Source organism: Prosopis cineraria, unplaced genomic scaffold (assembly GCF_029017545.1).
Source record: "Prosopis cineraria cultivar Desert tree isolate PC_DT_omini unplaced genomic scaffold, ASM2901754v1 PC5, whole genome shotgun sequence".
In the NCBI taxonomy this organism is placed as follows: domain Eukaryota; kingdom Viridiplantae; phylum Streptophyta; class Magnoliopsida; order Fabales; family Fabaceae; genus Prosopis; species Prosopis cineraria.
In genome coordinates, this window is record NW_026555336.1 from 11,098,201 (window position 1) to 11,120,973 (window position 22,773).

The window sequence follows — 22,773 nt, forward strand, 5'->3', positions numbered from 1 at the left end:
TTTGTTGAATTTGTTTCTATTGAAGCTAAGGAGATAATTACTTGACAAATGTAATATAGTGTTGAACTTTGTTGAGTGTTTTTGTTGAAATTATATATTTAAATTATTTAGAGTTTAGACTATAACTGAAATATTATTTTTTTGATGTTAGAAATCATTGTGAATTTATTATAATTATAAGTGTTTTTATTATCTTAATTGAGTTGAAATGCATTATTGCTTATCATAGAGAGAAAAAAAAAGGCCAAGTGAGTATTAGACTAACAGGACCAGTCTCCCAATTTTATAGACTAAGTCCGGTCCTATTAATCTTTGGGTTTTCACAGGACCAGATCGGACTACGGATTGCCTAACCTAGTCCTTTTCATGAAAAGGACCAAACTCTAAGTTAGGCTAAAGTCTAGTCCCGTCCAGTTCTTTGTGCAGCCTTGCTTGTAACATTGGACTGCAACATCAATGAGCATGAGCAGCCAAACCATTATTTGTGGCAGTGGTAGTCTTTGCATAGAATCGTCAGTACATGGAATCAAGTTGAGTGAGATAGAATGTGCCTGGAGATAGAAGTCTGCAATCTTTGCTTGTCTCAAAGTCCTTGGCCCCATATCTATGTTCCATTAACTTTATTGTTTCAACAAACTTCTCAGGAGGAAACTGCATATGCATTAAAATCTGTCATGCACACATTAATGGATTATTCAAGGGTTAAATGGTAAATTAACCCTTAAATTTAGGAATGCTTGCTACTCTAAACCCGTTTTTTGAACAATGTTTCCTTTCAACATTTTAAAATGATATAATAGTGCCTATACAATTAAAAAATGTTACTCTTGACCATTAGTCAACTGAAAAAATTGTAAAAATTAACCTCAAAAATTACAGAAAAAAGACCAATAAAATGTTTTGTAACTTTTTATAGTAAATTTTGAGTCATTGTATATAATTTTTGGACCTTTTTAGTAATTTTTTTGGTTTTTTTAAATAATTTTTGAGGTTTTTTCTGTAATTTTTAGTCAATTAACAGTTAAAATTAACTTTTATTAATAGTGGGGGAAATATTACATTGTTTTTAAAAATTTAAGGGGAACAATATTGTATTAACAATAAGTTTAAGATCCCAAATTCTCATGAACCTATAATTTATTATTTAATTGTACACCTATGGTCTTAGAGCATCTTTAAAGACACTTAAAGATAAAGCCAAATCGCTTCCCAAAGATCACAAATACCTGATGCGTTGACTTCAATTTTCCTAAAACATCCATCATTGTAGCTATATTTGACAAGCTGAATGCATGTTCACCATCATGTAATTGCAAGGAAAACAATGTAGCAGTAAGGCCACTTCCATATGAGAATAGTATCACCCTCTTCCTTGCCTGAAAATTGCAAAATGCAAATCTTTATCAGAAGACATAATATAATAATAAACATTGGATGTGAGAAAGCCTTGTCTGGGACTCAGTTAGCTATGTAGAGTCATTCACCAATGTACTATGTTTGCTATGAATAAGGGAAGCAAAAGCTACATACAGAGATGCAGTATACATATTGCTCACATGTTTTGGTCATTTTTGCATCATATAAAGGTTTTGGAACCTACTGGGATACCTACAAATTAATAATATTGCACATCATCAGAAAAAAAACACTATCTAACTATAGTTATATAGTGTCGGGCTATCTATTTTTGGTGGATAAACCTTAAAAATCTAAGCCCAAGGAGCTTATTTGAAAATTAATCCCATCGGCGGTCCTTACAAGCTATATCTTTGGGCCCTTTGGTGCAATATTACCTCATTGTTTTTTTAATTGTGGATGGAAAGGTATGTATGATGGATGTGTAACTAAACCCTCATTCTGCTAAACAAAAGCACTAAAACTATTTACTTTCTTCTCTTCTCTCTCGTGCATTTGCTGTGAATTAGAGACAAAGTTCGTGTAATGACATTTGTCTACCTAGAGATCCTAATCGATGCAACTAACATGTATGCTTTGAAGCTCACATATAGATAATAAAGTAGAGCAAGAAACTAAAAATCAATTGACACTAGAGCCCTGCACTTTGACCTTTTCAAGATCTCGGTTTTGATAGCTTTCTTCAATAGATAAGTTTGAAAAAGGCCCTAGCTTATCTTTAGCAATGTCATCCATAGAGCTGAAATCATAATCAATTGACAAGTTTACTACATCGAGTAATAAGAAAGTAAGAGTAGTTCTCCAGACAATGGAGAAATGCAGAGAACCTGGGATTCCTCAAGAAGTCATTGAATAACAAACGAGCAAAACTTTTCTGCACAAGCTGCAATCATTAATAAGAGACAAAGAGTTTTCACATATTACATTTAAGTATATGCTTAATTGTCATAAGGAATTAGGCTTTAAAATTTGAGATCATCATAATTTAGACTACCTTGTTATAAGGAGAGTGTGAGACAAAATAGTTAGCATCAGAAATGAAAAACTGCTTTCCCTCAAGTTTCTCATATCTGTAAAGTTCAGTACAGTAAGGTACTTGGTTATTACTTATAATTTTAAAAAAATAGTGTTCTAAAGATATTTCAAGAGTTTGTAGTAATGGTAGAAAATACTTGTAACTCAGTCTTTTATAGCAAGAATCAAGAGCCATAATGCAACATGTTTAAGAAAGCTTCTCATCAACAACCTACACCATATAAGTGAATTTATTGCAGTTGCAGTTTAAAAGGTCAAAACACTGAGTAGATTATGACTTTACCAGTGAATAGGAATAGGAAAGGCAAGTAGAGTACTCAGATGCTATTCTTAGTTCTCATAGTTCATTACTTCCTTTTTTTCAGACGTAAAAGGAGCATGTGATCTGACTTTCAAAACTAGTTGGTCATAAAATGTAGAGGAATAGAAAAGCTTACAGGATATTCACTAGCAAGATTAGGCTTGTAAAAGTCATAGGCATGAGACATGTGAGTTCCTCCCAATTTCCTTTCAAAAACAATGGGAGCATTAGGACCAATTAACAAGTTAATAGCAGCAGCTCCACCAGTAGCCCGAGCTAGTTCTTCAACATAAATCTAGGGGAAAAGGAAATTCAATACACAGTTTCACATGATAAAACAACAAATTTTATCCCACTAGAAAGGGTTGGTTACATGAATTGCACAGTACTATTGTTCTGTATAAGCAACTAAGCCTTTAGAAATATTGTTAACTAAAAATTATCTCATTTAACAACTTCCATAAATGTTCTTTTTGCTCTTTATGTACCTCTCATTACAAGGCTCAAAACTAACTGTTTCACTCTCCACATTGGAACCTCGCATGGTCTTCTCTATACATGTCCAAACTATTTTAAACAATTTCCTATCATCTTCTTCTCAATAAATACCACAATCACTTTTTCTTACATATGCTCATTATGAATTTTATCTATTCATGTATGCTCACATGTTTAACTTAATATTCTTATCTTTATTACTTCAACTTTATGCTCTTATTGTCCCTTTAAAGTCCACACGGTTTCACATGATATGCACAAGAAAAAATACCAACCTTAACTAGTATGATAGAATTTAGACTACATGCATCTTTGAGTTCAAATTTTGTAGCACCTAATAGTATTATTGCATATTCAAAATCCAATGCAAAGTATTTTTAATGAAAGGAAATATGAATTAAAAACTAAAGGAACATAGGAATTGATCATACTGCACTATCTATGCAGAAAACCAATCCATATCGTCCATCCCATGAGCTGCTTTCGACCCAATTGATGCAATTAAACAAGACAGCAATTCCTCCATAGCATGCATTAGTTGAATCAACACCTTCTATATCAGTATTTCCATGTTTTTGTTTGTTTCAAACAAGTATATGCATAGTTTATTAGGAAACTTGACACAGAAATTATACATGAAGTGTTTAATTGAACCAACTCATTTTGATTCATAATAATGAAGACATATTTATATATCTAAAATAGTCAAAGTGATATTCAATGACTTTAAAATTAAGAAGATCAGTAGTATTCTGGTGTTTGCTCTGCTGCGTCAATTGGTTTAGGCCATAAACCATCATATTATGGTGAAGAGGTTATTTTACTTCATGTAAATTACTTTTTGACTCATAGAACCATGAAGTTATTATGTTGAAACTCAAAAAGATACTCAAAGATCTACATCAAAAATGTCTTGATAGATTTACTCTTGTCTTTCACTGTCTCATTGCCTACTTCCAGGCGACCAATATGTTTATGATCTATCCCACACTTCTCAAGAAGGGAAGTAACTACTGTCATACTGTAATAAATAAATTTTCAGGATCGATGTAATATTAAACATTAAGCACATTAAAAGCAGAAACCAAAGGGTAATATATGCCAGGCTGGCTTGTAGAGCCAGTAAACAGGTAAGATCGGCCCACAAGAGCTGAATATTTTATATTAGAAATAAAACAAAAAAAGGCCTAAACAAGATGCCTGAGCCCATTTCCTTTTTTATAGGACCTATTAAGGCTAGGCTTGGAAGCTTGGTTCACTAATACAAAAATGACTTTTTACAGCAGTTAAAAATGATTTTTTACAGCGGTTAAATAGGTGGTGTTGTTATAGGGACATCGGTTATACGACCACTGTAAAAAATACATATTCTACGTTGGCTAACCATAACCGATGTTGAAAATAGTTTAACGATTCAAAAATTAAAAACTGGAGTACTTTCTACAGCGGTTGGGTTCCAACCGCTGTAGAAAGTTTGCTATTTTACACCAATTTTTACATTAACCGATGTAGAATATTAATTTCTACACCAGTTATGGTAATAACCACTGTAAAAAGTGTATTTTATTTTTAAAATAAACATCTGTATTTTTAAATTTACCCTACTCTGTACACAAAAATTACCACAGCCAAATCAGACAGCTCAATTTATTTACAATTTTTAATATAAAATTAAATTAACAACTATCCAAAACTCAAAGTTATCTATAAACTATCTAAGAACTATATATTGAGCTATCCAAAACATTATGTCAACAAATGTTTTCAAAAGTTGTCTATAACTAACAAACTTCTTAAATTGTACAAAACTTTTTACAAAACTCACAAATTCTCCCTAAAATCAGTTGCTCAATATATGTGAATGTCTTTAATTTCAGCTTCAGGGAATGGATCCGAATTGTCAAACATCTAAAATATAATTTGTAAAAGAAACTTATTATGTACTCTCAAATAACATAATAAAATAAAACTCTTAAAAATATATTTACCTCTTTTATAAATTCAATCATACCCAATGTGATAATGTTGAGCATATGTCTCATGACATATAGGCCACACAAATTCATCTTCACTCGTTGTCTACGGCTTTGTATAAGAATAAATCATAAGAAATCAATAAAAAAAATCTTAGTAATTGAACATATTCATAAAGTATAGCATTACCTTTGGCTCGATCCATGTAGGATCCTTGAGCTCATGTCCGTGCTTTTGCAAGACCACATTTTGATATGTTTTCATTGCTCTATATTCAAGATCACCAAGTTAGTAACTCAAATATTTAGTGTAAATTATATTAAATATTTTTGCATAAATATACTTACGAGTCTATCGTCTTCTTCATTTCCTTCCCAAGTTTGTAATGGAGGGAACATAAGAAGACAATAGTGTTGCTCTTTATTGAAAGAACAAACAACTGCTAATGGTCCCTACAAAATATGACGAGTTAAAGTAAATCTATATCGAAAAAACTATTAATTACAAATTGATCCTTATGAGTGCACGTATGGAGCCATAAAAACATCTTTCTTGACTTCACATATTCTTTATTGGAGATACTGGGCCCTTAACTCTGAAGTATTCCCTTTCTCTGTCATGTGATGTGGGCAAAGGAATCCGAACTTATCACCTTTGCCCGATGTGATGCACAAACGATGAAGGTACCTACAGTAATGCAATTGTGTTAGATCACTAGACTTGATAATTAAGTTAATTTCATTAAAGAAACACAAACTTACATCATAAATAGTTCAATGTGTGGTGTGGTAAGCTGACTATCTGACAAAAGTTCAAGCAAATCTTCCTGTTCAATTGTCACTATCATATCTTTTTTACCCACAACCTCTAGGTCTATTTCCAAATCTTTGAATTTAAATGATGGATCATACGCCATTAAGATCATTTATTAGTGTAGAGTTAACGAGGGTTCTAGAAGTTTCAGGAGATTCGGTGAGAAAAGCTATTATACATAATAAAAAAGAAAGAAATAGTTAGTAAGAAAATATTTTAGGAAAGCTGCAATATAATAAAATTACATACCATAGGTTAAACCATATTCATAAGTCTCTTGGGCCACAGGATAAAATTGCCAACAGCTTCTGCTACAATCTTCACCTCATCAGTAGGGAATGGAACCAACGCGTTTGGCACTTTTGGATCTTCAACCACTACTCTTACTTGATAATCTTGAATTTGCTTATGGTAGATAGTTGACCCCAAGTTGTAAACGCTACCAAGAGCAACCAAGCGTCTATCAGGATCTTCTAGAAACATCTCGTATGGTTTACCAATGTTGTCACCAGAAGGACCCTCTGACACACGCTCAAGAACATTACTCCCTTTTGTGCTATGAAATCCAGGAGATGTATGAACTGGTTCAGTAGGCGTCTCCTATCGTGAGCTCATCATGCTCATCATCTCCTCCTTCATTTGCTCCTTCATTTGTAAAAGCCGGGCCTCGAATAAAGCTTCAAACTCTTCTTTAGTTTGCTGTCTCACAGTAGATATCACTGTTTCAAGTTCTTCTCTAGTCACTACACCTCCTAAGTTAGGGCATAAAGGTGCTCCAAAGTAGTCTCTTATACCCATACCATGTCCAACGCCCCTCACACGACCCGGATGCTCTGGTTTTCCTGTTGCAACTGTCAAGATATCATTTTTGCCCTCTGGAATGAAACTTTCTTGGGCTTGTTGCTCCTTAAGAGCATCCTGTAACATAAAAATAACAATCTTAATTAATATTATATATAATTGCATAGAAATTTAAAGGGACAAGAAATAATAATATTACTTACAATCCTCTCAGCAATCTTGCACGCTGTCTCGCTTGTATAGCCTTTTTTGCCTCCTTTTTTGTATTGGTATCCATATCTCCATTTCTCCTCTCGGGAGACGGGGATGGTGGAGAAAGGAGTATGGAAGGATCAGACTTAGCTTTTTCTTCTCTCTTCTTCTGTTTCTCCACCATCAATATATTATCAACCCTAGCATAACCCCCACGAGACAGCGTGTGGGGGCATTGATTCTGTCGAGCAATTTCCTGCCCTCTAGCTCGTTTTTCCTGTTAAAAAAATTAATTTTAAATTTTATAGTTGAAGTAAAACTAAACAAAACTTAAATTAATTAGAAATCAACAAATAAAGCTTTTTCAGAAGTTCAAATCCTAACAAATTCTTGCCAAGTATCTTCATCAAGGAATTGGTATGTGTCGAGAGGATTAGGGGGAGCTTGACCTTCTGGCACCTCAATATGGATATATCTCCTAGCAAGATCAGTCTTGAAATTTCTTCAGCGCATTCCACAGTAGGAAATCAACCTGTGTCGACAATCTTGATTAGAAGGAACATCGTACATGAGCTGTAATTAAAACACAAGATGATAATTAGTAATTTAACAATGATATATAACTATATGCATAAATTAATTACGTACCTGAATACTTTCCCATATCTGGTCCTTCACACGTTCTGGCATATTAGACCAGTCCTCAAATACAATAAGGGGCTTAGTACGAGATAGGAGGCCAAGAAAACTAACAAACTTGGCCTTGTGTTCCCCTATCGAATTCCATCTCCGATCAAATTGGATTGGTAACTTGTGCCCAGCACTCCTACTTAATGTCAAATCTCTCAATCATGTGCCACGTCTATCTCTCCTCACAGACTGGCTCTCACTAGAGGTACCCTGACTTGAGTCATCACTAAGTGGCTGGCCAATAGTGGGCTGGCTCTGAGTATCATCACTATGTTCACTTTGATACTCCATATTCCTATTAATTCATATAGATTAAATCAATTATAAAAATAAACAAATATAAGATAGTTACAAAAAATAATATAAATTTAATTGAACTTAGGAAGCATACTTTAATTTTAAAACTAAATTCATATAGGGATATTCTCCCATATCCCTTCATGGTGATCATTTCTTATAGCATGTTCGTCATCTACTTCATCTACTACATTCAAAATTGGTAGCCCTGATGAGAAGGTAGGGGTTTCAGAAATATCGAAGCTTGATTCTTGATTATCATCACTATCAATCACCATTTTTCCTTTCAGTGCTATTGACCAATTTTTATTTTTGGATCTGTCACATAGAAAACTTGTTTAGCTTGGTCTGCCATGATAAATGGCTCATCCCCATAAGTTAGTTTTTTAAGATCAACCATTGTAAATCCTAACTTATCATCATAAACACTGTTGATGTCAACCCATTTGTATTTGAAAACAAGAACTCTAAATTTTGTATAATCAACCTCCTAAATCTCTTCAATAACCCCAAAATAAGTCCTTGCTGCTAGTTTAGGTTTCTTATCTTTTGAGCTAGAGAAGTAAATGGCTTCAGCCACTATCATAACCCCACTATTTTACACTGTACTCTTTTCATCCAAGGACTTTGTGTAGAAAGAATACCCATTAATATCATACACACTCCAACATATAACATCAAAGTTAGGACCTCCTGCCAACCATTTAATTGTATTAGAAATGCTACTTTCATTCAAAACTTTTTGCTTGAACCAATCTACAAAAGTCTTATTATGCTCTTTCAACAACCTTTGTTCAGTCATTCTCATTCGATAATTTTCTGCCTTTAGAAGTTCTTTGTGAGAAGAAATGTATTCTTTAACTTCATCAATATTATTCAAGATATATAAATGTACTTCTTGTAATTCATCATGAATTATGCTCTTTACTGATACTCCACGTGTGCCTTGACTTAATTGCCTCTTCTTATGATGAGATTTAGGAAGTCCAATTGATTCTGTACTTGACAAGTAATTAGAAAAAAATTCCATGGCTTCTTCGGCAACATATTTTTCAACTATCGATGCTTCAGGTCGATATGGATTCTTGACATACCCTTTTAGTATTTTCATGTATCTCTCAACTGGGTTCATCCATCGTAAATAAACAAGGCCACACAATTTTACCTCCCTCACTAGATGCATTATTAGGTGAACCATAATGTCAAAAAAAGTAAGAAGAAAGTGCATCTCAAGTTGGCACAAAATCATACAAGCTTCTTATTTTAACTCTTCTAATTTACAGGGATCTATAACTTTACTGCATAAAGTATTGAAAAAGAAACAGAGTCTAGTTATTGTAAGTCTTAAATCTTCTTTCAATATACCTCGAATAACCAAAGGTAATAGTTATTGCATCAAGACATGGCAATCATGAGACTTTAAGCCTACCAGTTTCAACTCTTTCACAGACACAAGTTTCCCAATATTTGAATAATACCCTGAAGGAACTTTAATTCCATGTAAACACACAAAAATTTATTTTTTCAGACTTGCACAATGTATGAAAGGCTGGGGGACAATAAGTTCGCTTACCTTCTAGTCTCGGGTGTAAATCCTCTTGTATTTCCATTTCTTTTAAATCTAATCTTGCGTTCACACTGTCCTTGGTCTTTCCTGGTATGTTTAGAAGCGTTCCAATAATACTATAACATATGTTTTTCTCCACGTGCATAACATCAATACAGTGCCTCACTTCAGGATTGTGCCAATATGGAAGGTCAAAAAAGATAGACCTTTTTTTTATATGTTTTTTGCACCAATGTTCTTTTTAGTCTTACCGAAGACAATATTGATATCTTTCACTCGTTCAAACACTTGATCCCCAGTCAAAGCATCCAGAGCATGATTGTGCTCTTGGTGACCATGAAAAGCTTTCTTTAATTTACAATAAAGGTGATCTCGTCTAAGAAACCTCTGATGGCCAAGGTAGACTGTCTTCCTTCCATGTTGAAGTTAATGATAGTTTGTGCTTTCTTTAAAAATTGGACAAGCTTTATGACCTTTTACACTATAGCCAGACAAATTCCCATATGCAGGAAAATCATTTATAGTACAAAAGATCATAGCATGTAACTTAAAATTTTCCTTCCGATTTGCATCAAACACTTCCACACCTACCTCCCACAACATTTTCAAATCTTCAATTAGAGGTCTTAGGTAAATATCAATATCATTTCCAGGTTGTTTTGGTCCTGAAATCAACATGGATAGCATCATGTACTTTCGTTTCATGTACAGTCGAGGTGATAGGTTGTAAATCACCAAAAGAACAGGCCATAAACTATGTATACTACTGAGACTACCATAAGGATTCATTCCATCAGTAGAAAGTCCGAGCCTCAAGTTTCTTGGCTCATTACCAAATTCAAAAAACAATTGATCAATTTTCTTTCACTGAGAAAAATGACTGGATGACGAAGTTTTCCATCAGATATCCTCTCATTTGCATGCCACATCAAGTTCTCGCATCATTAGTATTTGCAAACAAGCGCTTGAACCTTGATATAATTGGAAGATACTATAAGACTTTTGCAGGAGCCCCCTTCTCTTTGTACCATGGTGCCTCACATTTCGAACACTTCTCCTCCCCTTCAAGCTCTTTTCTATACAATACACAATAATTAGGGCATGCATTTTTTTTTATACTTCATACCCATTAGACATAAGATCTTCTTGGCATCATAATAATGATTTAGTAGTACATTGCCTTTCGGCAACATTATTTGAAGTAACTCTAGCAACCAAGTGAAACTTTGGTCACTCTACCCAGCTCTTGCCTTTAAGGTAACCAGTTTTAACACCCCAGATAACAAACTAAAATCAATATACCCTGGGTATAGAGGCTTCTCCACGTCAGTGCACAAGTTATCATACACATGTGCTCGTTCAAAAGCTTCTTCCCCCACATTACGGATCATGTCCTCTAACCGATCTTCATTCATATCTATTTCATCATCCAGATTATCAATTTCCATGTATTGAGACGTCTTATTATAATTTTCCAATCGTTTACTATGCCAAATCCATACTGTATAATTCTTGCAAATCTCATCACAAACCAAGTGCTCTCTTATTTCAGCAGCACCTAATCTCCTCTCATTCAAGCAATTAACACAAGGACAATAGAACCTTACACTATTGTCAACAATATTTTTCTTACCAAATTCTAAAAATTTCTTCACCCCATTATCATGCTCATCACTCGTTCATCTAGCATTCATCCAAGTACGATCCATATGTCAACTCCTAAAGAACATATTAATGTTAAAAATTGGACCTTCTTAAAAATGACCACATGCAAATAATTTGATGAGGCCTTCTTAAAAACTAAATTTAAGCAATTCAAAGGAAAAGAATGAATTTTAAAAAATTTCGACAGAGTCTCCTTTAAAAATTAGACCTCCTAAGACTTTTAAAAAATTTTAATAGTGAAAATTGATAATTTTAAACAAAATTAAAGATCACATGCAACAACTTAAGGATTTATAAATCCACTAACAGCACTCCCAATAATAATCAATATCATTATTATCATATATATATATATATATACACACATATCAGCCTAATAAATTAACAAAAAAATACAATCAAATAAAAAATTATCTTTATAAAAATTAAGAGCCATACCTAATTAATCAAAAGTAGCGGCAGTAATAAGAGGAGGAGCAAGCAGGAGGAGGAGGAGACGGTAGAGGCAGAAGGAGGAAATGGCACTTAAAGGGGGGAGGGGCAGCTGCAGGGGGAGGGGTGTGAGGGTGGGGGTGGGGGTGAGGGTGGGGGCAGGGGCCGAGGGGGGTGGGGACGGGGGGCGAGGGCCAAATGGGGAACGAGGGCAGGGGGCCAAGGGGGGTAGGGGAGGTTGGGGACGAGGGTAGGGGCCGAGGGGGGGAGGGGGGAGGGGGGCGAGGGGGTGAGGTCGGGGGTAGGGGTCGGGGGGGCTGGAGACGGGTGCTCGAGGGGGACAGCGAGCCGAGATGGTGGGGACGACGGGGTATGAGGAAGGGGGATGAGGGAGGGAAGCACAAATGAGTGTTCTGAAGGCACAAAAATGAGGAAGGAGAAGTGTGGAGCTTAGAAGTAAAAAAAAATTTGAACCACTTTCTACAGCGGGTCACCTTCACCCGCTGTAGAAAATCATTTCTAGAGCGGGTGGATGCACCCGCAGTAGAAAATCAAGTTTTCTACAGCAGGTGTCTATGCACCCGCTGTAGAAAACTGTTTTTCTATAGTGGGTGTCCATTCTCCCGCTGTAGAAATGATTTTTAACAGTGGTTGCCTTTTCACCCAGTGTAAAAACTATAATACGCGTTGCCAAAATTAAAAATGCCATCGCCTTAACTTTCTACATCGTTTGCCTTTCAACTGATGTAGAAAGTACCCCTTAAATTTCATATTTTGTACTAGTGGTTAAACTAAAAATCCCTAATATTTCAAGCCTGAACCTTTATAAAAATGGGTTTAAATGGGTAACTTATCATGCTTGACCTGTATTCCCTACTCTACCATTTATACACTACTATTATTATTGACCATAGATGAAAAGCTAGTGTCACAAATATAACATAACATTTAAACCATATTAAGAATAACTCTAGAAGGCTAAAGGATTCATTGTTATCTAAATGTTATAGAAATTGTTGCGCATGGTATATAAAAGCTGATATCCTTGACATGGAAATGAAAGTTAAAGTCAAGATAAAAATGGTTAATCCACCCCCACTGAAAATTTTTGTTAGAGCTGAATTTTCATTAAACCATTGTGTAAAGCTTGTAATTTCTTTAGCAATGACAAAACCTTATGATTTGATAACCAGAAAAATATAAAAGAGATATCTAAAGATATCTATTGCAGCTAGAAAAATTAGGAAACTGAGACTGTTATCAAGTTCTTGCAAGAAACCTCATTGAGATGACATCTTCTAACTCTGTACAAGAGGTGATAGGAAATATAGGAGACGTTATTCTAGGAAAAATAAATTCTCTTTATGTTATTTTAATATTTTATAAGAAGGAAAATATAAAGTCTAACTTTATATGAACAAGGTGATAAGGTTTCCTTTTGTATTCTTTTGTAATAAGAAATCTGAAAGTTAGCTTTATATGTAAATGTGATTAAGGTTTCCTTATTTAGGCATTAGAGTTTTGTTAAATAGACTTGATTGTACTTGTAATGGACACTTAATGAATGAAATATTGTGATTGCATATTCAGACGCTCTTCCCCTCTCTCTACGTTCTGTCTCTCTCTCCCTTACTCCCCCATTATTCTTTTCTTCATTTCTCCCTCCTTATTTCTGGTTTCTTTCTACTCTCTCCCTCTATTCAGATCTGTGTGAGTGTGTGTGAGTGTGTGCTACATCAATTTGGCATCAGAGCTTATGTTCCTACGTTCCTTGGCCATTTTTTGTCACCTGAAAATCATAAAAACTCACCTGAAAAACTCACAGACTCGGTTTCTTATTGCCTACCCAAAAACACCCACTTCTTGATGTCATATCGCTAAAACACCATTGCCATCGTGTTCAAGAAGAGGAATCTGATCAGAACCAGAAATTTCACCTCCGTCCTCCATCACACGTGCCTTCATGCTCCGGTGAAGTGATCTGCGTGTGTCATTACGCACCCACATGCTAGTGACAATTCCCTACACATGACTTCACACACCAATGTACACAGTACCCAGAATTTGAATTTTTTTGCATTTTGCATAAGGAGTTTTCTATAGTTTTGAGCATGCTTGAGGATCCCAAATCATCATTCAAAGTATTATTTGGGTATAAGTTCAACTATTAAGCTTTTAAAGCCTTATTAGTAAGGCCATTAACCTCTCATTTATTTGACTTATATGGTTTTTTAGGAGGAGGTAGTTCTTCCTTTCATACTTAGTTTGAAATCTTTTGTTTGATCCTTTTGAGCATGCAATTTAATTTAAAAGTGTGTTTAGTTTAATATTCTTAAAAAAATATTGATCATTATTATTGTTAATTTTGTACTTCTTGACAACATTATTCCCAACGTAGAACACACTTACCTCACACACAATTTGGCCTTATACCTGGGTCAAGAAATTAGCCAGGTTAGTTGAAGTTTAATGATTTCCTTATAATGTTATAGACCTTTAGAGGTTATTGTGAACACTTCACTCAAGTTGTTACCTCTTTAATATACAATCCCTGAGGAATTTTAAATTTCCAGAGGATTAGTTTTGTTAGAAAGGGACTTCACCTTTTTAGGTGAAGGCTACTTGGGAACCTTTTCCTTAAGGTTTCTAGAACCACCCTAAATCCTATACTTTAAAATATTTCCCTTGTCATTGTATAAGCATTCATGATTTTTATAACAAGCAAGCCTTATTAGACCAATAAATTACTAGCCTTAACCAATAACTTCCAAATCACCCAAAATCACCTTGAGGAATTTGAGAGGGCTCAAAGGGCATATGTGGACCAGCAATTTGATAAACTCAAGGAAGTCATGAATCAGAAATTTGAAGAGATCATGGGTGCTATTCAGTTGTAATATAGACAGGATACAGGAAAGGTAATTGAAGGGCTGTTAGAGAGACTAATATTCAAAGGAGAATCTAGTTTTAGAAATGAGAGATCCCCTATCTTTAATCAACCCAAGGGAACTCCCTGTAAGATTGGTTATTCTTTTGGAAACATGAGTAGAAGACATGGTAGACCCTTTTCTCATAAACTTATCAATCATCAATTAAAAGATTTAGATGATACTTGGGATAATCATGACCACGAAGAACAATATCATGGATCACTTCATCCAATCCAACAGAACGGTAGAGAAAACTTTAGAAGGGTGCATACTAATGACATCACTAAAAAGGTTAAGATTGAGGCCCCTGAATTTGATGGATGATTGAATGCTAGTACTTTCTTAGATTGGTTAGCCTGTATAGAAGACTACTTTGAATGGTATAACAAGAGTAATACCCAACGAGTTTGATTTGCAAAAATAAAACTTTTGGGTTCTACAAGAAAATATTGGCAAAATGTTCAGAAGAACAATGAGCGACAGGGATATCCTCTAATTGAGGTGTGGGATGCAATGAAGGCAAAGTTGAAAGAGAAATATGTATTGATTCATTACAAGAGTCAGTTATATGACAAGTACCTAAACCTGAAGCAACTTTCTACTACTTTTGAGTATATATCTCATTTCGATGACCTTATGACTAGAAGTGATGTGGATGAAGAAGAATGACGCACAATCACTAGGTTTGTTAATAGACTCAAGCCATATATACAAAAGGAGCTTAAGCTAAACTTCCTTAAGTCTCTTGAGGAAGCGTACTATAAGACCTTGGAAGTAGAGTCTCTATTACAGTACACTTTTGTTAGGCATACTGACTTGCAGAGCAATCAATTTCAACAGACACAAAGTTCAAACCTGATAGAGCGACCTTCTAGAGTACCTACATCTAGGCCTAACCAAAATGGATTCAAGAGTAATACCTCTAAGCCTATTGAGGCTTCCTGCCCTAGTAACTCTCTTGTTGAGTGTTTCCATTATCACTCAAAGTGTCACATTGCTTTAAAGTGCCCATAAAGAGCTTTAATTATTGGCTCACCTTTTGAGGAAGAGGAGAATGATGTCAATGCCGACATCGTTGTGGAACCAATTGAGTGTTCTTTAGATGTTGATGAAGACATCATCATTGATGAACATGGGTATCAGACATATCAAGTTAAAGTTATGCAATACATTTTGTCGGTCCCTCTACTTAGTGATTCATGGAAGAGAACTAGTATCTTTCATAACTTTATGAAGTGTGGAGGCAAATCTTGCAAGTTATTGATTGATAGTGGGAGCTCTAAAAATGTGATTTCTAGTCAAGGAGTAGTCCGGCTCAGTCTTAAGATAGAACTTGATCCAGAACCTTTTCGAGTTGTGTGGGTTGACAAAACTTCTTTACTAGTCATTCAACAATGTCACATTCCTTTGCAACTATGTGACTATAAAAAAGAGGCTTTTTGTGATTTTCTCCTAATGGATGTTGCTCACATTCTGCTAGGTCAACCGTGGCTTTATGATCACAATGTCATCAACCATAGTCAGGAGAATACATATACATTTGAGCATAATGGCAAGACAATCTTGCTACGCCCTGTTAAGCTTGACACTAATGTTAAACATCTGAGTAATTTAAAAAAGTATGAAGCCCAAAAGCTAAAGTTTGCACCTTCTAACAGAGAAACAGTTTGTGAGGGAAAGCAAAGAAAGTATACTTGTGTTTGTTCTGGTGTCTAAGATCTCAAAATGAATTGCTTCGGTTACAACTACAGAAATGCCTAGGGAAGTGCAACAGCTCTTAAACAAATTTTAAGACATTGCCCCGGATGAGCTTTTATTTAAGCTACCACCAATGAGGGATATCCAATATGCAATTAATTTTACTCCAGGTTCACAACTCCCTAACTTACCATACTACCGAATGAATACAAAAGATAGGGAAGAACTTAATCGACAAGTTAATGGATTACTAGAGAAAGGTTATATCTAACATAGCATGAGTCCTTGTGCAGTACCTACTCTTTTGACTACCAAGAAAGATGGCTCTTGGAGAATGTGTGTAGACAGTAGAGCTATCAATAAGATTACCATCAAGTATAGGTTTCCTATTCCTAGACTTGATGACATGCTTGATTTGGTATCCGAATCTAGTTGGTTCTCAAAGATTGACCTTCGGAGTGGTTATCATCAGATCAGGATTAGACCTGGAGATGAGTGGAAGACTAGCTTTGAAATGCAAGATAGGTTGTTTAAATGGCTTGTCATGCCATTTGGTATATCAAATGCCCCAAGTACATTTATAAGGGTAATGACTCACCTTCTTTGCTTATACTTGGAAAATTCTTAGTGGTATACTTTGATGACAAACTAGTCTTTAGTAAGTTTAATGAGGAATAATTGGAACATCTTGAGTTAATTTTTCTCACCCTGCATCAAGAACAGTGTTATGTTAACTTGCCCAAGTACTCATTTCTTTAGAATCAAGTCATCTTCCTAAGTTTTATTATTTTTAAAGGGGTTTAGTAGTTGACCCCGAAAGTCTAAGCTATTCAAGAATGGCCTGAGCCACAATCTCTCTATGAAGTCCGAAGTTTTCCTGACCTTACTTCTTTCTATAGACGCTTCATTAGAAACTTCAGTACTATTATGGCTCCTATCATTGATTGTTTAAAGCAAGACAAGTTCTAGTAGACTTCTACAACATCCTTAGCTTTTTAAAATATTAAGACGAAGCTTTTTGAAGCTCCAATCCTGTCTTACCAGATTTCATGAAGTGTTTCAAAGTTACTTATGATGCATCTGGGATAGGAATTGGATGTTCTAAGCCAAGAATGTCACCTTGTGGCTTTGTTTAGCAAAAGCTCAACGATGCAAAACAAAAATACTCCATCTATGACAATGAGTTTTATGTGATTGTGAGATCTCTTGAGCATTGGAAATACTATCTCCTTCCTCAACAATTTGTTCTTTACTCTAATCATCAGGCGGATAGGTTTATCAACTCTCAGTGGCACTTAAATGCTAAACATGCTAAATGGGTTGAGTATATTCAGGGATTTACTTTTATGGTCAAGCATCGTTTAGGAACAGAAGACAAAGTAGTTGATGCTGTTAGTTGACGGATCAACTTGTTGCACACTATGAGCATTAGTGTTGTTGGTTTTGAAAACCTGAAGGAAGACTATGCTTTATGTCCAGATTTTGGGATAATATACCAAGAAGTTAATAGTATAACCGTCATGATCACATCGATTTCCTCCTTAAAGGTGATCATCTCTTTTGTGGAAACAAACTATGCATCCCATGAACTTCTATGTGAGATTTTCCTTGTTTAGGAATTACATGCTAGAGGTTTAGCTGGTCATTTTAGGATCAATAAAACTGTGGCATTAGTTGAAGATAGGTTCTATTGGCCTTCTTTCAAGCGTAATGTGGCTTGTATAATGTCTCAATGTCGAAATTGTCAAACTTCTAATGCTAGAAGATAGAATACCGGTTGGTACACTCCTTTGCCAATCCTTAAGCCACCTTGGAAAGACTTAAGTATAGACTTTGTCTTAGGATTGCCTCGAATAGCTAGAGGTCATAATTCTGTGTTGGTCATTGTAGACAAATTCTTCAAGATAGCCCATTTTATTCCCTGTAGCAAGACCATAGATGCTTCTTATCTTGCAAAATTGTTCTTTAAGGAGATTGTGCGTCTGTATAGGTTACCTACTACCATTGTATCCGATAGAGATGTTAAGTTTGTTAGCTTCTTTTGGAAAACCCTATGGAAACTTTTTGGTACCCAGTTGAAGTTTTCTTTTGCATTTGACCCCCAGATAGATGGGCAAACTGAAGTTACTAATTGAAGTCTAGGTAATTTGCTTAGAAGTATAATCAAAGACAAGCTAAAGAATTTGGATTTAGTTCTACCCACTGTTAAGTTTGCATATAATAATTCGGTGAATAGGTCCACAGGCACGAGTCCCTTCCAGTCTATTTAAGGTTTTAATCCTAAATAGCCCATTGACTTTATGCCAATCCCATTAACATTTCGTACTTCCGAATCTACATAATCCTTTGCCCATCGCCTTCATGAATTACATGTTGAAATTAGGCAAAAATTAGCAATGAGTAATGATCAATATAAATTATCTGCTAATACTCATCGCCGATTTTAAAGCTTTAATATAGGCGACTATGTTATGACTCAAATTCATCCAGAACATTATCCAAATATACTTTTAAAAAGTTGCATGCTCGAGCTTCTAGACCTTTTCGCATAGAAAGAAGTTAAGATCTAATGCCTATCTTTTAGAATTACCTCCTAATATAACCATAAGTTTAGTTTTTAATGTGGAGGATCTTTCACCTTACGGGGGAACTTTTGAGCCTCCCCCATTGCTTTTTAATGATTTTGCAAGTACTCGGCCCTTGCATGTGCCAATTCCACCATTGCCGTCTATCTTACCGTCAATGGAAGAGATCGAAACAGTTATGGATGACCAAATTGTCCTAACTTTTGAGGGGCCCCTCCATCGTTACTTAGTTCGTTGGAAGGATTGTTTAAATGAAGATGCCACTTGGATCTCAGAAGCTGAGGTTAGACAACTTGATCCTACCCTACTAGAAGCCTATCAACTTTCTATCTCTCCCAACTTTCTATCTCTCTAAAGGAGAGTTCTTTGTAGCAGGAAGGAATTGATAAGAAATATGGGAGACATTATTCTAGGAAAAAGTAAATACTCTTTATATTATTTTAATATTTTGTAAGAAGGAAAATATAAAGCCTAACTTATATGGATAAGGTGTTAGGGTTTCCTTTTGTGTTCATTTATAAGAGGAAATTTGAAAGTTAGCTTTATATATAGATGTGATTAAGGCTTCCTTATTTCGGCATTAGAGTTGTGTTAAATAAACTTGATTGCACTTGTAATGGACACTTGATGAATGAAATATTGTGATTGCACATTCAAACACTCTTCCCCTCTCTCTACGTTCTGTCTCTCTCTCCCTTGCTCTCCCATTATTCTGTTCTTCATTTCTCCCTCCCTATTTCTAGTTTCTCTCTACTCTCCCCCTCTATTTAGATCTGTGTGAGTCTGTTACATCAAAAGGCCATGCAATCTTGTCCAAGTCCAATGGTGTATTTCCCTTTACTAGTACCAACATGAGCCTCCAGTGCTTCCTGCATGCATATGCGAAGACAATGGCACAACATGACATCATATATGGCTTGGGATGTATTAAGATTTTAAATTCTGTTAGAGCTTTGAAAACAAAATAGCCATGAGAATTCATCCTGAGCATGACCTTATGGATTATTTATTCAAACTAGCATGTGAGTCCAGTGTATCATACCAAGTTTAAGAAATGAGCTTTGATGTTCATGATTCCCATAAATACAGATAGATATATAGATGGTTAGTGAAAAATAAGTTTTTTCTTTAAAAAGACAATCTAATGACTTCAGAGAAAAATGGTACTTGGCTTAAGTCAATTGATTCATATTAGCTGGGTACATAAATGGTAGCCCTTTCTAGAAATATATCACTAAAATTAGGAACTAGGGAAAAAAAAAACTTGGAGTAGGGATCAAGTACTTGATCATAATGACTTTTATATAGGAAAAATGGCATTTAAGGAGCTTATAAGAATATTAATTACAATCAAAGATCTTGAAATTTTAAAATAAAAAAAAAGACTATGGTCCTTGGTTGAAATTAAAATTTTTCAAATTGAATTTTAGTGCTGGTATTTTTTCATATTTTCAATACTCATCTTTAATATTTTTAGTACACAATTTTTCAATTTTTCAACAGTCATTTTATATATATTTAAAAGTCAAGGATCGTTTTTACTCTCAAATTATTAGCTTAGGGTTATTTTACATATTTTACAATTTTTTCCCTAAGCAAATTCTTTAAAAATAAAAATGATCCTTGATCCTATTTTCAATACCCATCTTTCATGTTTTTAATACTGATTTATCGATATTCAATATTAAAAACATAGAAGATAAGTATTGAAAACATCTAAAATGACTAACAAAAAAAATTGAAAACTAAGTATTGAAAATATGAAATATAAGTACTGAGAAAAATTAACTCAAAAAGATTTAGTTCTAGCTAAGAACCATGATCCTTATTTAAAATTTTAAATTTTCATGTTTCTTAAATATAATTAATGTTTTTACAGTATCTTTAAATGCCATTTTTCCTTTTAAATATGTTCAAAGTTCAAACCATAAATAGATTTAAAAATAAGGAAAGAAAAATTTTTCTATAGTTTATTGAGTTTTGCTTTTAATTTTTATAATTTTTTTATGTTTTTAATCCTTATAATTTCAACAAGATTGAATGATATTTATTTTTTAAATTTTTAACAGTGTTAAATTATAGGACTATAAAGATTGAAAATAAATTTTAAAGACTAAAAACAAAATCAAATCAAATAACTTGAATTTCTTTTGTGAAGAATCATAGCACCAAATGAAACATGACGATCGTTACTGATGTTGCAAGCGGAGGAAGTAAAAGGAGGGAATAAAAGAAGAAAAAAGTGGGAAAGTGTGTGTGTGTGTCTGAGAGAGAGAGAGAGAGAGAGAGATGGATTCAAACATGAAGAACAAAGGTGGAGGGGAAGTAGATGTCCATGGCGAGAATCCCCACATTCTTTGCCATTTTTGTTCGACTGTGTTGTAAATGGATTGTTATGAGAGAGAGAGAGAGAGAGAGAGAGAGAATTCAAATCCAAAGTAACTGTAAATTGTAGTCGCAGAGATTCACAAAGAAAGAGAAAAGAAGAGAGGAGAGAGTGAGACTATGGCATGCAAGTGTTGGTCTCAGCGTCTCTCTTATATATTGGCATGCCCCCATCTCTTTAGTTTGAATTTTCCGATACTCTCTAAAATAATTTAACATAATTTTCCTTTACATACAAGCAAATATAAATATATATAATTATAGTAGGAGTACAGTAATGCATAAATAGTAAAGTAGATAAGGCTGGCAAATAAAAAACAGTAAAACAGATAAGAAACTCTAGTGGTAGCCCTGCAACGGTGTTGGCTACATAAAATAAATGCAACTTTCAGTCAAAAAGTTAAAATAACTGCAACTCTCCTCCTGATTATTGATATATCTCATTTATAAATTACATCCTAAAATATTTATTTGATGTCTTTTATAAATTAAGGTGTGATTTTTAAGTAATATTTTTAAAATTATTTGTCATGAAAAAAATTAATATAACATACTTTTTAAGTTGTTATATAAGAACATATTTAGAATTTTACACATTTTTATTTCTTTTATTTTTTTTATATTAGTATTGATAAAGTTGGTATAAATGATTCATAAAAAAGAATAGAGGAGTATATTCAAATGCTTTTATAGAAATCTCTTTTTCTTAAATATTTGGCTAAATAAATGGACATCTTGATTAATGTTTTATAAATTAGAATAGAAAAAACATAATCCATAATCCTTATAGTTTTATTAAGGTTTGCTTTTAATTCATGTAGTTTTTTCAATGTTTTCCATCTCTATAAGGATTAAAACCATTGAAAAATAAAAAATACAAGGATTAGAAAAATAAAAGTCATCCAATCTTTTTTGAAATTATAAGGACTAAAAACACTAAAAAAACTATAAAAATTAAAAATAAAATTTGATAAAAGTATAAGGACTAAAGATTATATTTTTTTTCATTAAAATATAATAAGTCCTATGCATTTGTTAGAGTAGATCCATAAACCTACATGCACTCCAAAATCATTCACATTCTTTATAGTTTTTGAATAAATAATGAGGCTCTCCATAGTTTAATATTTTAAATTATTTTTATATAGTTTAAGAAATTTTTATGGCCAAACAAATTAAAACATTTTCAATTTTATTATTTTTATCTTAATATTTGAATAGATTTTTAATTTAATCCTAGTATATAAAATCTAGATAAAATATACATATGTGGGTGAAATTAGGTTCAAGAAAATATAGTATATATTCTCATTTAATAGTTATATATCATGAAGTAAAGAAATTATTGGACGCTCAAATTATAATTTACACCTCACTCTTTTCATTTTCCCCTCTCATGTTTACTTGATTTACACCTCTGCTTTAATAGTTCACTCAACTTATTTTTGCTCACTTGATTTGTCGCCCATTAGGTTGAAACCCACCCCCCACTCT

The 22,773-nt window shown here is 34.0% G+C and overlaps 1 pseudogene; it reads right to left on the reverse strand.

Moving 5' to 3' along the window:
• Positions 1-338: 338 nt before the first annotated feature.
• On the reverse strand, positions 339-21,258 carry LOC129310379 (hydroxymethylglutaryl-CoA synthase-like; annotated as a pseudogene).
• Between the last annotated feature and the right edge of the window lie 1,515 nt (positions 21,259-22,773).